The sequence below is a fragment of the Eriocheir sinensis genome, unplaced genomic scaffold, assembly GCF_024679095.1.
Source record: "Eriocheir sinensis breed Jianghai 21 unplaced genomic scaffold, ASM2467909v1 Scaffold1585, whole genome shotgun sequence".
In the NCBI taxonomy this organism is placed as follows: Eukaryota; Metazoa; Arthropoda; class Malacostraca; order Decapoda; family Varunidae; genus Eriocheir; species Eriocheir sinensis.
Window position 1 is genome coordinate 37501 of NW_026110945.1, and position 17436 is coordinate 54936.

Below are 17436 nucleotides of genomic sequence, written 5' to 3' on the forward strand. Positions count from 1 at the left end.
GGTACTTTATCACATGCCTTCTATAAGTCCAGATACACACAATCTGCCCAACCGTCCCTTTCCTGTATTATATCAATTACTCTTGAATAGAAGCTGATCAGATTAGTTACACAAGACCGTCCTCCTCTGAATCCGAATTGGCTATTTATTAATATACTGTTTTCTTCTAAATACTCCACCCATCTGTTTTTTATAATTTTCTCACACATCTTTGCTACTACACTTGTTAATGACACTGGCCTATAGTTCAACGGGTCTTCCTTACTTCCTCCTTTATGTATTGGGACGATGTTAGCCCTCTTCCAGTCTCTCGGTACCTTCCCTTGTGCTAGTGAGACATTAATCAAGTTGCTCAACTTTTCAGCTATTTGCTGGTTACACTCTTTTAGCACCCAATTTGATATACCATCCGGTCCTGCTGATTTCCTCGCATCCAATTCTTTCAATAATTTTCTAACTTCATCTGCTGATGTTTGTATTCTCTCCAGACCCATGCACTCTATTCCCCGGCACTGCATCTACACCTTCAAACTCACTCTCCCTTGTGAACACTGTTTGGAAACAGTTATTCATCACTTCTACTATTTCACTTATACTATCAAAAGTTTCACCATTAACTTTAACTTTCTGAATTTCATCTCTATTTTTCAACTTTCCATTTATGAACTTATAAAACAGTTTTGGCTGGTCTTTGCACTTATCTACAATATTTTTCTCAAAATTCCTTTTTTCTTTTCTTCTTACTTTGACATAAGCACTCCTCTTCCTCTTGTACTCATTCCATAGATCCATCCTCCTATTTTTCTCCATTTGTTCCATGCCTTCTCCTTTTCCTGCTTGGCGTCTACACACTTTCTATTGTACCACTCTTCTCTTGATGTCTGGCCTTCTTTCATCCTTGGTACACACTTTTCCACTCCTTCGTTGTAAATCCGTAGAAAGATAGCCCATTTTTCCTCAACATTATCAGCCTCAAAAAGAGTATCCCATTGTGCTTCATCAAAATGTTTCCCAAGTTGTTCAAAATTTGCCTTATTAAAGTTAAACCATTCTTCCTGTAGTCCTCATTCCTGATTATTTTACCTCCTTCTCGTAATATGTATTCGATAAGTACGTGATCGCTCTTCCCTATAGGGCTCTTATAGATCATCTCCTCTATGGAATCTGGCTCCCTGGTGATTATCAAGTCCAATCTAGATGGCTCGTCTTCTCCTCTGAATCTTGTATTTTCCTCCACCCACTGTGTGAGGACGTTATCTATAACCAATTCCAAAACCTTGTTCCCCCATGAAGCTTCACTTCCTTCCGTTGACCAGTTTTCCCATGACACTTCCTTACAATCAAAATCCCCCATTATCAAAATCTTATCCTTCTCCTTCAGCAACCTCCTTAGGCAATCCAATGTGTCTTCCAGCTTCTTCTTGTACCATTCTTCTGTCCATGAATTGGTTTTTGGAGGGACACACACCACTATGATATTTCTGCCTCCTCCCCTTTGCAGTCTTGTTCCCACACTCAAGACCTCCGCCTCCCCTTCGCCATAGGTGACACCCTCCACTGTCCATTCTCTCTTCAACAATAGCATCACTCCTCCTTGTTTATTTTCTCTATTTCTCATCCATACACCATCCCCTAAGTTAAATGCATCTGTACTACCAGTCAATTTGGTTTCCGTTATCCCCGTAACATCTGTTTTTTCCTTACTCAGGTAATCTCCTATTTCTAACATTGACGATGTTAACCCGTTCACATTAGTGCATGCCACCTTCAAGCTGTCTCCTCTTCCCTTCTGTACCACTTCCTTAGGTCCATGTCCATCACTCTCCAGAAAACCTTCCTTTTTTCCTCTTCTGACCTTGCTTCATTCTTTTCATTGGCTTGATTCTTCAGTTCTCTTATCGTGTTCCTTTCCTCCACACTTCTGTCCTTTCTTACCCAGACTTTTTTGTAGGCCTCTGTTCTTGCTGACTTCCATGACTTTCCCACCACTTCTTCTGCAGCCACTTGAGACCTAAATCTAATTTTAACTGGTCGTTGGGCTCCTTCTTCATACTTTCCAAGCCTGAATACTTCTTTGATCTCCCCTACCAGCTCATGACCTTCTTCCTGAATTGCTTCAATTCCTTGCTCCACTGCCTTCCTTTCCTTCTTTTCCCTTGTGTGTCTGACTGGCATGTGCTCTTCATTAATGCCCACCACTACTACAGACTTCTTCTTTTCAGCGGAGTCCCTCACTATTTCTGGTTTTCCTTTTATCACCTTGATCACCTTTTCAGTTATAGCTTCATCCTTAGCCTTGACTTGCTCCTCCACAATTTTCTTAAAGCTGACATTCTCCTTTTCTTGCTCCTCCTTCCAGACATTATGCGTTTCCTTTAATTCCTTGACTTTAGCCTCCGCGTCTTCTGCCTATTCTCGTTCAATGTTACCTGCTTGTGCAGGTCATTATACGCATTCTTCCAAACATCCTTCTCTGTCTTCAGAACGTCCACCTCTCTCTCCAGCATCCCCATTCAATCTCTCATATCCTTCATCTCCTTTTCCAAGTCTATGAGCCTCCTCAACATACCGGCTCTGTCTCTGAGGCTCTCCATGTCATCCGTGAAGCCCTCAAACTCAAACTCTTGCCTTTTTGCTGCCTGTCTTGTCCTGACCCCTGCGCCCTGCGGTGTACACAATGCCAGCGGGGTCGGCAAGGCCGCCGCCCCCACCTCCTCCTCGCTCATTTCTCGATGTTGTACACTGTCAACAGCCTTTGTTTCTCCGGGACAGCACGACCGTACCCTAGCACGTCTGGAGATCAGCTGTGTCTGTCCGCCATGTGTGTGTGTGTGTGTGTGTGTGTGTGTGTGTGTGTGTGTGTGTGTGTGTGTGTGTGTGTGTGTGTGTGTGTGTGTGTGTGTGTGTGTGTGTGTGTGCGTACATTTGCCCTTGAGCTGCTTCCTTAACTGTTAAAAAGAAAAAAAAAATCTGGAAGTTTTATAAGCTCTAGACATGACATGACTTTCCTGACTTTTTAATCTACCATTACGTATAAGACCTTCAACTACATAAGAACACAAGGAGTCTGCAAGAGGGTGTGACTACTGGCTACATCCCTACATGACCTTCCTAACTTTTTTACCCTATCATTGTGTATTATATCTTACACTACATAAGAACACAAGGAGTCTGCAAGAGGGTGTGACTACTGGCTACCTCCCTACCTTTCTGATGAATGGGTGATTGGTGTGGTTCTGTATGAAGACCTCCAGGTGCAGGCCTTGGTCCCAGGGGATGTAGGTGCCGGGGGCTCCGAGGCACTGATGCCTTGGTTGATGAGTGGGACGCAATGCATGCCGGCCTGTGTGAGGAGGCAGGGACTCAGTCATTAGGTGCAGTAAGGCCGCTAGTCACGGAAAAAGCTAGGAAGGCAGAGTTACTAAATATCGACACCCTCTTAAAATAATTGCCAAAGTAATTTTTCAGCGATTTCCAGGTTTTTGTCTACATCAATTTCTCAACATGTGATGCCCATTTTTGTATGGTTGCCTTTGTCATTCAGGGTTGGGTGTTCTAGAATTGGCCATTTCATTTCTGCCTGATTCTTAAGTCAAATGAGACAATGGTACAGTTCTTTTCTGATTTCCTGAGAAGTAGAAAATAATGACTTAGGCAATTTCTTTACATATTTTAGATGTGTCACTGCTTCAGTTTACCCCTTGCTTGAGTTGCTGGACTTTTCATGGACTGTTTTGCGATGCTGGTGATAGTTTTACACGGCCTCTACACCCTGAACGGGAAAACCACCACCCATGAAAACCTGGTTAATCTTTGCTGTGGCCTTGGGAAACCCTGGAGGCGGAGGCTGAGTGGTTAGCATGTGGACCTGCCATTCACGGTGCCATGGACAACGTGGGTTTGAATCCCCACGCTACCACCTGGGATTTTTCAGTCACCACCGAGTGGCCTAAGACTACCCACATGCTGTCCAGAGACCACCCGTCAGTCAGTCCAGTGAATCAAGAATGAGTTCCGGGGGGCAGCATGAGCCAGGCATAACTGGCGCCACTATAAAAAAAATTGCCTGTGCCATGATGGGCTTGGGCCAACCACCAGGCCCTTGAAGAAAGCCTACCGGCGCTACAGACCGAGATGTAAAAAAAAAATATATATATATATATATATATATATATATATATATATATATATATATATATATATATATATATATATATATATATATATATATATATATATATATATATATATATATATATATATATATATATATATATATATGCAACACAATCACTTGGTAGCGCGTGATTTGTAAATATTTGCAGGTAACCACTGAGGAAGTCAAGGAAACACGAGAATCCCGAGCGCTTTCGTGTATTACATCTTCAGGGGAAAGATACAGGAGTGAAGAGTACAAAGGCTTATATATATATATATATATATATATATATATATATATATATATATATTAGTCATCCCCTTCCGTTTCGGGTTATTCGTTCGACTTCGGCGCGACGCGCGCGAAACCGCGAACGGAGGACTATAACCCTATGGGAAAATATGCAGTGGGTCAGTCAAAACATGACACGTCGTTTAAACATTTTTTTTTCCTAAAAGTAGCCTTAATTGGCAGCCCTGCCTGGCAATCTCTGGCAACTTTTGGCGGCGTTTTTTTTTTTTTTTTTTTTTAATTAATGTAAAAAAAAATAACGACCAGGTCCGTGAGTCCCCCTGGGCCAGCCTGCTGAATCAACCGTGACGTCACTCAGGAGCAACCTAAAGGCGGTGTCACACTAGCACTTTTTCCGTCAACTTTTTCCGTCGTTTTTCTGAAAATCGTCGATATCTTGGCTGCGGCCTGTCACACACAAACGGTGTTTCGTCTGAAACTTTCCGTCGGCACAGACCATGGGAATGTAAACAAACATGGAGTCCACGCTGCGGCAAAGATACGCTGCTCTGAACCTAATACTGTGTATTGTGAGACTTACACGAGCTAAACAAGCCAAAAAGCGTGCATGGATGCGCTCATGGTTGGCTCGTCGGGAAAGAGAAAGTGTGTACCACAGGCTGTTAAAAGAGCTGAGTTTAGAGGATCATGAGACTCTGAAGAATTGGATCAGGTTGGACAAGAGCCAGTACCACAGACTTCTGGAGTTAGTGACACCTCTCATTGCCAGAAGTGACACCAGGATGAGGAAGGCTGTCACTGCAGGAGAGCGTTTGAGACAGGTTGAAGCCACGCGGAAAGTCTCGGTCTTGGTCTTGGAAATGTAAACAAAGGCGGAAATTTGCAGTCGGAAACGATCCTGATCGTCTGACAAATTCATGCGATAAGTTCATGCGGAACGATGAAAAATCGACGGAAATGGCATTAATCGACGGAAAAAGTGCTAGTGTGACCCTCCTCTCTGCCTCCCTCCCTCCCTCCTCTCTGCCTTCCTCCCTCCTCTCTCCCTTCCCCCCTCCTCTCTGCCTCCCTCCCTCCTCTCTGCCTTCCTATTTAGCGTCAATGCATCCGCGTATACGCGAAACTGGGGCCGCGTATAAGCGGGGGGGGGTCACAATTAGTTGACCGCGAATACGCGAAACCGCGATGGGTGAGACCGCGAACGGCGGGGGGTGATATATATATATATATATATATATATATATATATATATATATATATATATATATATATATATATATATATATATATATATATATATATATATATATAGGTAACTCGATTTACCCGAGTATTGTGTCCTTGAAGAAGTCGCGGAAATCAAAAACAATGTAAATCAAACAAGAGGTAGGTTTCTATCGAAAAATAAATATTCACTTCATTCAGTGAATATATATATATATATATATATATATATATATATATATATATATATATCTATATATATATATAGATATATATATATATATATATATATATATCTATATATATATATATATATATATATATATATATATATATATATATATATATATATATATATATATATATATATATATATATATATATATATATATATATATATATATATATATATATTAGTTGCTGGACTTTTCATGGACTGTTTTGTGTTCCTGGTGATAGTTTAACATGGCTTCTGCATCTTGAATGGGAAGACCACCCATGAAAACCTGGTTAATGTTCTCTGTGGCCTTGGGAAATAGTTATAATGGGAGACTGGTATGTTGAGGAATGTGGCCCTCTATCCTAGTGTTAGGAAGTACAAGGAGCCACAGAGACGTTAAATATATTAATACAGACTTAATGACTTTTACTGTATCATGATTGTACAGGACATTAATTTACTCTCTCTCTCTCTCTCTCTCTCTCTCTCTCTCTCTCTCTCTCTCTCTCTTTATTTAAACATCAAGATACTATGGTATATATAGGCCAAAGGGACAGTGAAATTGTCGTCAGGCTGGGGATGACCTCTGTCCTGAGGTCGCCTATCTTAAAGCACTGTTGTGTTCAGGTGGATGTGACAACAGAACCATCTCGTGTTTCGCGCTATCCGAGTTTCATGATCCACGAGTTTCGCGGTTAGTCCTAAATTCTTATCATCCTGACTTTCACGCATTATCACTCAGAGTTTCGCGCTGCCTTGACACGTATGTGTCACGTCTACTTACCATCGGCGTCACGCACGCTACCTTTAAAGGTAGTAACACACTGGATGTTTTCCCCCAAACATTGTGGCTATGGAAAGAGAGAGAGAGAGAGAGAGAGAGAGAGAGAGAGAGAGAGAGAGAGAGAGAGAGAGAGAGAGAGAGAGAGAGAGAGAGAGAGAGAGAGAGAGAGAGAGAGAGAAAACGGGTCGTTTTGAAGCCACAGTTGAAGGTGGCTGCCTTACGATTGGCTGACAGTTCTGAAAACACGCTTGTAATTCGCTGGGAGTCCGATGATGTCATCGCCGACGCTCACCCTATCAGCGGCTTCACTGCTTTAAGGCGGTGTCACGTACAATGGCCGTTTTCGTCCAACCGTTGGGGCTACGGGCAACCCCCGTAAGCCCAATCGGGAGCAAGTTCACGGTTATCCGTAAGCTGGTGTCACACAGGTTTTTTTTCTTCCCACCGCGTTGGCGCCACCTAGGGCAACCGGCAACTCCAACTTTTCCTGGTGTGCGTCACACCTGGCCAAGGTTGGTTGCCCGTATCCACATCCACAACGTAAACAAAGCACTTGCCCTATATCAATATGGCGCCATCTGGTAAAGTAAGGGCTGCCACGGCTTGTGCTGCCATTACCCAAGTTATGGACTTGTTGCTGCAGTTAAATGGAAGGAAGAAACAGTTGTGGGGGTGGCGTGTCTGTGGTTCCTCCCTGCCAGTTCTCATTATCACCACTGCGCGTGTGCGGCCAACCCACCCATCTAGACTCAACCACATAAACACATGGATCGAATAACAACACACACACACACACACACACACACCAGACTCATTAGGAACCATTGCTGATGTTTCTGACATACAGAAACGACTTCACCATTTCTTGAGTGTGTTAGAACGTATCTGGTGACACACTCTAAGAAATGGCGAAGCCATTTTTGTTTGTGAGAAACATCTGCCATGGTTCATGATGAGTCTGGTGTGTGTGTGTGTGTGTGTGTGTGTGTGTGTGTGTGTGTGTTTGTTGACATGTTGTTGCTTGATCCACGTGTTGATGTGGTCGGAGTCTAGATGGGTGGGTTGGCCGCTCACGCGCAGTGGTGACAATGAGAACTGGCACGGAGGAACCACAGACACGCCACACCCACAACAGCTTCTTCCTGCCATCTAACTGCAGCAACAAGTCCATAACTTGGGTAATGGCAGCACAAGCCGTGACAGAACTTACTTTAGCAGACGACGCCATGTCAATACAGGGCAAGTGCTTTGTTTACGTTGTGGATGTGGATACGGGCAACCGACCTTGGCCGTGTGTGACGCACACCCGGAAAAGTTGGATTTGCAGGTTGCCCAAGCTGCCGCCAACACGGTGAGAAGAAAAAGGCCCAGTGTGACACCAGGTAACGGACAACCCACAACTCGCTCCCGGATGGGCGCACGGGCATTGCAATAGCCACAACGGTTAGAGGAAAATGGCCAGTGTGACACCGCCTCAATGCAGCAAGGCCGCTGACCGGGTGAGCGCCGGCGATGACGTCATCGGACTCCTAGTGAATCACAAGCGTGTTCTCAGAGCTCAGTCGTAAGGCTTCATCTGTGGCTTTAAAACGACCCGTTCTCTCTTCCTGTTTTCTTCCTTTTTCCAAGGTATGTATTTTGAGATAAAAAGTGAGTAATAGAGGAAAAAAAAGTGAGCTCCGGAGGGCAGCATGAGCCAATTATAATAGCGCCACTATAAACAGTTGCCTGCGCCATGACGGGGTCGGGGCCGATCATCAGGCCCAGATGTATAATCCACCAGCGCCATAGCCCACATGTAAAAAAATAATAAATAAATAAATCTCCACGGGGCAGAACAGATAAACACTTTTTCAGTGTTTTCAATACCTCGAGTTTCGCGATCCTCGAGTTTCGCGCGATACCTTCGGAACGAAGCGAGCGCGAAACTCGAGAGGGTACTGTGGGGTGGGTAAGTGCGACTCCAGGCATGGGCCGCCACCTTCACCTGCTGGGGGTTCATTGCCCTAATGCCCACTTCACCTGTGAAGGTGTTCCACAGGTGGGCCGTGGCACTCGTGAAGGCCCACTGGCACCTGGCTGTGCGGCTTCTCGGGATTTCAAGGAGGAGGTCGTTAGCCACCGCCACTCTCGTGGTGTGCTGGCTTCTCCTCCAAGGGACCCATAGTGCCGCCAGGTAAGGTGTATGTTGGACCTGGGCCTTGTGTAGGACTGTGATGGCACTGACCCTTCTCCGGTGCCCGAGGCACCAGAGAAGGGTCAGTGGTGGCCACTGCCACCACTGGTGTCCATGTGGTCGCTGCTGCTGAAGGCTGCTGGCATCGCGGATGAGTCGCTCTGCACTCTGTCCAGCAGCGAGAGGTGACATTGGGCACTACTCATCCAGGAGAGAGGGGAGTATTCCATGACGGGCCTCACCTGGGCTTTGTACAGCCTCAGGAGGCCGTCTGTGTCTTGCAGGTGCCACATGCGAAGCAGGAGGGTTTTTTTTCTTTTCCTTTTTTTTTTTTTTTTTTTTACGTTGCGGCCTATTGCGCCGGCAGGCTTCTTTCTGGTGGATCCTGATGGTCGGTCCAAGGGTTCTTTCCGGTGGGTCCTGATGGTTGGCCCAGCCCATTCTGGCGCAGGCGAGTGTTTATAGTGGCGCCATCTTGCCAGAGTGTCACCCTCAGGGAGGCTCTGCGCGCCACACACTCCAGGTGGCGGTCAAAACTGAGTCTGGAGTCGACCTCCACACCCAAGATGTTGATGGAGTCCTTGATGGCCAGGGTGTCGTCCCCAAACTTCAGCCGTCCCTGTAGGAGTCTGGCGTCCTCCCCCAAACGCAATATGACCATGGCCTGGGTCTTCTCGGCAGCAAACTTGACTTGCCAACGTCGTCCCCAGGCCATGATGTCACCAAGATGGCGGTTGGTGGCTTCAATCACGTCTCTCTCTCTCTCTCTCTCTCTCTCTCTCTCTCTCTCTCTCTCTCTCTCTCTCTCTCTCTCTCTCTCTCTCTCTCTCACCTGGTGTATCTCCTTGACAAAGCCCGGCAGGTCCTTGAAGTTCTTTGGGTCGATGGTGAAGTCATTGCGGTCTTTCATGTAGTCAATATCATTCCACTGAGTGTCCTGAAATCATTGAGAATATTTATTATTATTATTATTATTATTATTATTATTACTGTAAGTTTCCTGCCTGATACTCGACCTCTTTCAAAAGGGGTGCCAAACCTGGAGTATTTTTAAGTGTCTTGGCACCTCAGTTCACCTGTTTGAAAAGCCTCTCGTAGAAGTTGCTGGGTGATAGTTTCATATAACTTCTGCACCATGAACAGGAAAACACCACCCATGAAAACCTGGCTAAGCTTCTCTGTGGCCTTGGGAAATAGTTGCTGGACTTTTCATGGACTGTTTTGTGATCCTGGTGATAGTTTTACCCGACTTCTGCACCAGGAACAGGAAAACACCACCCATGAAAACCTGGCTAAGCTTCTCCGTGGCCTTGGGAAATGGTCGTAATGTGAGCCCCTTACGTTTAAGAATATGGACCAGAGTCCTTACAGGTAGAAAAAAAAGTCATCACTCTTCACATGAGAACTCTGGATAGTGGTAGCAGTTGGTGTATGGCAGAAACAGCTCATCACCCATTAGTCCCAGCCCTTACAAGTGAAAAAGTTGCCCTTCTTAATATCAGATCTCTGGATAAAGGACCTACAGAGTGAGAGACTGATCAAAACTTGTCCCATACTGCACCTTCACAAGAATGGTCATCGGGTTCAAAGATGTATAGAAATGTGAAAGTGGGGATGAGGGAAGGAGTTCTGAGCCAAAATCAACTCTTGAATTAGACCAGCAGGAGGAGGAGGAGGAGGAGGAGGAGGAGGAGGAGACGAAGAAGAGGAAAGGGAAGAGAAGAACGAGAAGAAGAAAGAGAAGCAGAAGAAGTAGAAGAAGAAGAAGAAGAAGAAGAAAGAGGAGGAGGAGGAGCACGAGGAGGAGGAGGAGGAGGAGGAGGAGGAATAGGAAGAGGAGAATAATAATAACTAAAATTTGCGGATGAACCACCTAGTCTGGACCCACCATAGGCTCGGTGTGGTCTGACTATCTATGTAAACCTCTCTCTCTCTCACACTTACAAAGGGTATCCCAGCCTCCCGTGTTTGCTGCCAGACTCCCGCGTTCTCTTGGTGGACCCGTAGCAAAACCTGCACTGATGGTGGCCCAGGAACCAACAGGGTGGCAGGAAGGGCTTGCCAACCACCGCTGTGTACCGCCGCACCACATCATTGGGAGTGGGCCCCTGGAACACACACTGGTCCAGCACCCCTCCTATTGCCCTGTAGGTGAGGGCTGGCAGGGGCTGGACCACTAGGTCTGTAAAGAGGGAGATACAGTATTATTAAAGGTTGTTTGTGTAGTTCATTAGGTGGAAAGTTACTTAATTAGTTTACACACACACACACACACACACACACACACACACACACACACACACACACATATACACACACAAAATCAATGATCCTAAAGGCATGGTGGAGTTACTAAACAAAAATTTCCAGCAAGTTTTTACTAATGAATCAATATTTAACGAGCCACAAGGAAACACGATAAATGTTCATATGGAAGAAGTCTCAGTAAATAAAGAGGAGATATATGAGTTGTTGGGGGAGCTGGAAGAAAGGAAAGCTGTAGGACCGGATGGAGTCTCGGGGTATATATTGAAAGAATGCAGAAATGAGTTGGTTAGACCGATATATGACATCATTAAATGCTCAATAACAACTGGTACAGTGCCTAAGGAGTGGCAGAGGGCCGAAGTGGTCCCTGTATACAAAAGTGTAAGGAAGGAAGAACCCCTGAACTACAGACCTGTATCATTGACCAGTGTAGCATGTAAAATATGTGACAAAGTGATAAAGAAACAATGGATAAGATTTCTAGAAGGGCATAATTTAATCACAAGTACACAGTATGGATTTAGAAAAGGGCGCTCATGTGTGACAAACTACTGAGCTTTTATTCAAGAGTGACAGATAAAATACAGGAAAGGAACGGATGGGTTGATTGCGTCTACCTGGACCTGAAGAAGACGTTTGACAAAGTTCCACACACAAGACTGCTATGGAAACTAGAAAATAAAGGATTGAAAGGGAAACTGAAGAACCTACCTAGTTGTAAACACACACACACACACACACACACACACAGAAGGGAAAATGAGAAGGGAGTGGCAGAAGGGAGAGTCAGGTCAGTGCTTTGGTCAGGACATGACCTGACTCGCTTCTACCCTTCCCTCCACACACTCTTCCCATTTCCCCTTCTGTGTGTGTGTGTGTGTGTGTGTGTGTGTTCATATAATCTAATGGGGAAGGAGAAAGGGAGGAAGAGTGATAGAGTGAGAGATAAGACTAAAGATGGGAAAGAGATTAAAAGCGAGAGGTAGGGAGGTTCAGGTAAAGGTGAGGAAAGAGGGGGAGAGAAAGGGTGTGAGTGGGAGGGAAAGAAGAAAGAAATGAGAAGGAAGGAGAAAAATACGGGGACGGCGAGGAAGAAGAAAGAAAGGAAGTGTGGAGGAGTGAACCAGGGAAAAGACTAACGGCGCAATAGGCCGCGACGGAAAAATGAAAAATAGGTGGGTGACGTAAGTGCTTATTTAGGTGTGTTCCTACTTACGTAGATTTATATCGTTTTCATTTTTTAGGCTAGAAAATGCTTATTTTACCGCAAAATCCCGCGATATAGCGAGAAATCCGCGATACCATACAATTAAAAAATCCGCAATAAGTGAACCGCGATATGGCGAGGGATTACTGTATTACAGATTAATAATTGTAAAACTCCCGACACACACACCCAAGGGTGGCGGTACAATCACCTCTGTCCTGGCCCGGCGTGTCTTCCATGTGGTGTGGCTGTTGTTGCCCGAGCTGAAGAGGATGCAGGAGGAGGGGTCTGGGGACATGAAGACGGCCCGCTGCGCTAAATCACTCATGTAGGCGGGACGGTCTGACCCGCTGTAGCCTGTAGCAGGAAACAATGAAGTGACCAACCCCGCATAAAACAACAGGTCATATTATCAAACATATCGTCACCCTAGCACACACAGTTGACAGGGCTTTTGGGAAAGTTGTGGGCCTTTCCAGGGGTAGTCTTATGACCCTTTTGGTAGTCTGATAAGCCTTCTGTAACATGAACTCTAAAAGGCACTCATGAGGATGCATTTTACCTCTTTTTTGGCCTTTAGAAATAAGTGATGTGAGAGTCGGCAGTGTCTAAGCATGCCGACCACTGACCTAACTAGCAGTGGTTGTAAGAACTAAAATACTAAAGCTATGGGAAACATGGTCACAGTACAGGAGCTGAAAATAAGTGATGTGAGAGTCTGCAGTGTCTAAGCACACCGACCACTGACCTAACTAGCAGTGGTTGTAAGAACTAAAATACTAAAGCTATGGGAAACATGGTCACAGTACAGGAGCTGATATCAACCCAAGCTTATATAACAAAGAAATCCCACACCTTCAGCTGACTGGCACAAAAATTTATAGTGTTGCATATGAAAGCCACACAGGCCTAAAGATGAAGTGAATCAAGAAAGCCTGAAGTGGCTGTCTCAACCCTTCCCTTCCCTCATAACAAAACCCTCCACCTAACCCACGGCTGCCAGTGTGCCCAGTCTCCACGTACAGAAGGAAAAATGCGCTGTACAAAAATGAGAAAGAAGAAAAATAAGGAAAATCGTGGCAGAACAGACTGAAAAGGAAGAGAAGGGAAGATGTGGGAAATGAGACCAAAAATAAAGGCAACAGCTCAAGGGCAACAAAGGAAGATAAAACAAAAAAGAGGCCCGGTAATCGCTGCTCACAGAGAAGCAGGCAGAGGGAGTGGCCAGAGGAGGGGTCAGTTTTGGATAGCAAGGCATCCTGAGCCCGGATCCACAAAGGCTTAGTTCGTAGTTTTGAGAACATCGAGATTCACAAAGCTCGCGCACCAATAACTACCAGCTAATCGATGACGTCACGGGTTAACACGCGGATCTACAAACGTTTACCGCGCTCTGTGTGATGCTAAATTTGTTGTTAAATAAATACTGCCTCGGAGCTGACAGTAACGCTAACAATATTATCATATTTACGTATAAATGCTTATAAATCGCGTTTTTCAACTTGAAATATAACTTTGCGAGTAGAGGAGGCCCATTTCTTTATAAAATGTTGAGATATGCACCCTTTGAGAGGTATATGATAAGTGTGGGCGGTATGGCAACACCCGGCCGCGGGATTGCCAGACCTCCCACCTCTGCCTGCTGCTGGAGGATGGCTTGGCGACGAGGAAAAGTTGCCGAACTTTATGTAATTTCTGATTTACTAGGGAGAATTTTGCGTTTTCCTTCTATATGTAGATTCAGAAAGCGTTAATTTACCCATACATGTCAACAGAACGATCTTACAATATATAATAGCGAAGAAATCTGAGGCATATAGATGCCCAGGCTCAATTCTGCCCGAGGCTCAATTTTGTCGATGACAGGGGCCTATATTTTTCCTTCCCGTCATCATTAATGAATCTCAGGTGTCGCAACTTGGTGTGAACATGCCCTAAGTATTCACCTCTGGAAATATATTGATGTATATGTGATTGGTATCCTATTTTCTGAGAAAAATGAATGTGCGATCATGGGTGTCGGAGTGCTGCTCTGGAGGATGGCTTGGCGACGAGGAAAAGCTGCCGAACTTTATGTACTTTCTTATTTAATGAGGCAAATTTTGACATGTTTTTTGTCATCATAATAAAGAATGATGATCATGCTAGTTCTAGACGCCATATCAGTCGAAAAGAACCCCACATACACGAGCTTGAGCTAAGATAACAGAGGCATGTGGATGCCCGGGCTTAGTTTTGCCCGAGGCTCAATTTTGCCCGTGACACCGCCCCCATCCGTGGAGGGACCATGGACCTTCGTCAGGTGACAGCTAGCCCATGAGTTGGGCCGCAGATATGGCAAGACAGTCTTAATTTTCCCTATTCCTTCCTTCCGTCCTTCGTTCTGTCTGCCTCGATATCTGTCCCATATTTCTATTTGCTTTCTTCCTGCCTCAATCTCCTCCGTATCTTCTTTTTCTTCATCTTAAGCATGTTCGTAGGTAATAAGACATCGAACAGCACAGTTACCTTGACGTAAATGTGCAGCAAATAACGAAATAATTGGGTTAAGATTCGTTTTAGGTCCGTGCCAGTATCTCATAATCTACTTTATGAAACATCACTATCTCTTCATATATCTTTTCTACAAACCTTCAACAGTCATGGAAACGCTTTGAAAATCCAATTCAAGGACGTTTTTTTTACTCTTGAAAATATGGGATAATGTTTACGAAAGCGCGTCGCCTCCTCTGGTGCTGGCCGCGGCGACGCTGCAGCCGGTGTTGCGAGAAATACCTCCTCGCTGAAATAAGTCACATATACATGAGGGGGGGGGCGCAGCCCCCCCGTTAGTAGGTCGTAAAGTTCGGTTGGAGTAGTTTAAATATGCTCCCCGACCCTAAGCCCTATGCGAGCTATTTTGCGGCTGCGGTGGCTGCAGTGTCGCCGCGGCCAGCACCAGAGGAGGCGACGCGCATTCGTAAACATTATCCACTATTCTCAAGAGTAAAATAAAAAGTCCTTGAATTGGGTTTCAAAAGCGTTTCCATGACTGTTGAAGGTTTGTAGAAAAGATATATGAAGAGATAGTGATGTTTCATAAAGTAGATTATGAGATACAGGCACGGATCTAATACGAATCTTTACCATTAATTGAATTCGTAGATTACGATTTAGTACAGTTTGCCTTGAAAGGAACACTATATACACACACACACATGTACATATATATTGTATGATATATAATATATATATAACATTCTATATACTATTCTGATATAGACGTAAAATAGTAAAAATTTCAAAGAGCCCAACACTTCTGAATGTTGCCCAGTCATTATAAACATTTTGCTGGTGATATATATGTAAGAGTCAGCTTCAAAAAAAACTGTGCTTCACATATAGCTTTTTTTGTTATATACATTTTTTCAAAATTATTGACCATATTGTTTCTATATATATATGTATAATCACTGACCTTATAGTCTATGTGATCCTATATGATCCCAAGTATATACGTCCGGCATAACAGTGTCATTATATATATATATATATATATATATATATATATATATATATATATATATATATATATATATATATATATATATACACACACAATTGACATGTTCATAATTATTTTGTACAACAAAGCTATTTTTTAGGGCCGTAGTATTATAAGTCAAACCCGATAAGTTTCAGGTCCCTACAAAGGTCGGTTTAGGGCGTATTACAAGTCCCATCGGAGAAGATTCTGGTCCCTACAGAGTTATTCATCCCAAATTTTGTAGGGACCCAAAATTCCTCAGATTGGACTTGTAGTACGGCCCCTAAACCGACCTTTGTAGGCGCCCGAAACTTCTCGGGTTTGACTTGTAATACGGCCCTTCGTTCCAAGTTATCAAAAACATTGTTGAGTTTATATGTATGGAGAATGCTATGACTTAATATATATTCTGATAGTTCCTACATATTTTGTTTTACATGAACCTTTTTAGTGTTTTTGGACCATTTAGTTATAAGCGGGTTATTGCAGTAATTATCACGTTGGCCCTCCGTAAGCGGCCCTCCGGAGTACCGATGAGCAAGACTGGCAGCGGGCCTCCGTCAACACCCTACGGAGGGCCGCTGGTTTGACATACGTAAGGCCTGCGGAGGGCCGCTCTGTTTTTGTTTGCTGGGGCCGGGCCGCGTGTGTGTGTCTGTGTGTGTGTAGGGAAGGAAAGGAACAGGTACAGCTTGGGGCCTGCACCATTGTATAGAGTACTTGCCTTGCACTATTGGGCTACGCGTTGCCTCGGTGTTCACCTCCGTTGATCTTAAATTTGAGCCAGTGATTGGAGAGGACCCAATACTCCCACAAAGTGATGATGCAAATCAACAACAAACAAATAATGGGAATAAAAGTTTCATCTGCACACCACTCAGCAACGATCAAAGAAGCAACGATGAAACAGAACGAGTAGTAGCAGGATTAGCGTCCCGTTGGCAAGACACAAACACCGCCGAGGCTCGGAGGAGGCAGCGGTTTCCTCACGGGGGGAACAGGGGGGGGAAGCCCACCTGCACAGACTGAACATAGTCCAAGACCCACACTGCCCATGGTGCCCCACACAACCTGACACACCAGAACACCTCCTCCTCCACTGCCCAAGATTCCACTCCCTCCGCACCACCCTCAAAGCATCCTTAACCAGTCTCCGTATTCACAGGCCAACCCTAGAGGACCTGCTGGGCAGCGACGCCCTCAGCCCCACCACTGCCTTCCACGCCCTCAAGTGCACGCAAACCTTCCTGCAGAAGTCGGGGCAACTCGACAGGATCTAACTCCCGCCCTGGTGACAGGACGGCCAGCACAACCAACAACTCCTGATAACAACTACCACTGACGGGGCTCTAGAGGCTGTGGGTCCACAGCCTAAATAGCCCCATAAAACACCCACGAAGAAGAAGAAGAAGAAGGAACAGGGGGGAACGTTCAGTCCGCCACACCGGGAAGAACATTTGTGCTTGCTGCTGTCTGCCGTGACTCTGGAGTGACTGGCGGCGGTGATGACGCAGGAGGCCTCTGGTGCCGAGACACGGGTGTGCAGAGCGGCCAAGACTGCGGACCAGCACCACCTGGCCCGGCCAGGAAGTCATCGAGACCAACTGTACCCGACACTTG

General features: G+C 45.0%; 1 protein-coding gene across 15 annotated transcripts in view; it reads right to left on the bottom strand.

The window, feature by feature from the left end:
- LOC126990360 (uncharacterized transmembrane protein DDB_G0289901-like) overlaps nucleotides 1–12668 on the bottom strand; it is a 35126-nt gene extending 22458 nt beyond the window's left edge. For 9 of the 15 annotated variants that reach the window (XM_050848970.1, XM_050848973.1, XM_050848975.1 and 6 more), the window contains exons 1-4: nucleotides 12502–12667; nucleotides 10760–10997; nucleotides 9648–9752; nucleotides 3207–3343 (exon numbers count right to left, since the gene is read on the bottom strand). The gene's annotated coding sequence lies outside the window, so the exon portion shown is untranslated. Of the gene's footprint in view, nucleotides 1–3206; nucleotides 3344–9647; nucleotides 9753–10759; nucleotides 10998–12501 lie in introns of all 15 variants that reach the window. The other 6 variants (XM_050848981.1, XM_050848978.1, XM_050848980.1 and 3 more) reach the window with 1 other exon arrangement.
- Between the last annotated feature and the right edge of the window lie 4768 nt (nucleotides 12669–17436).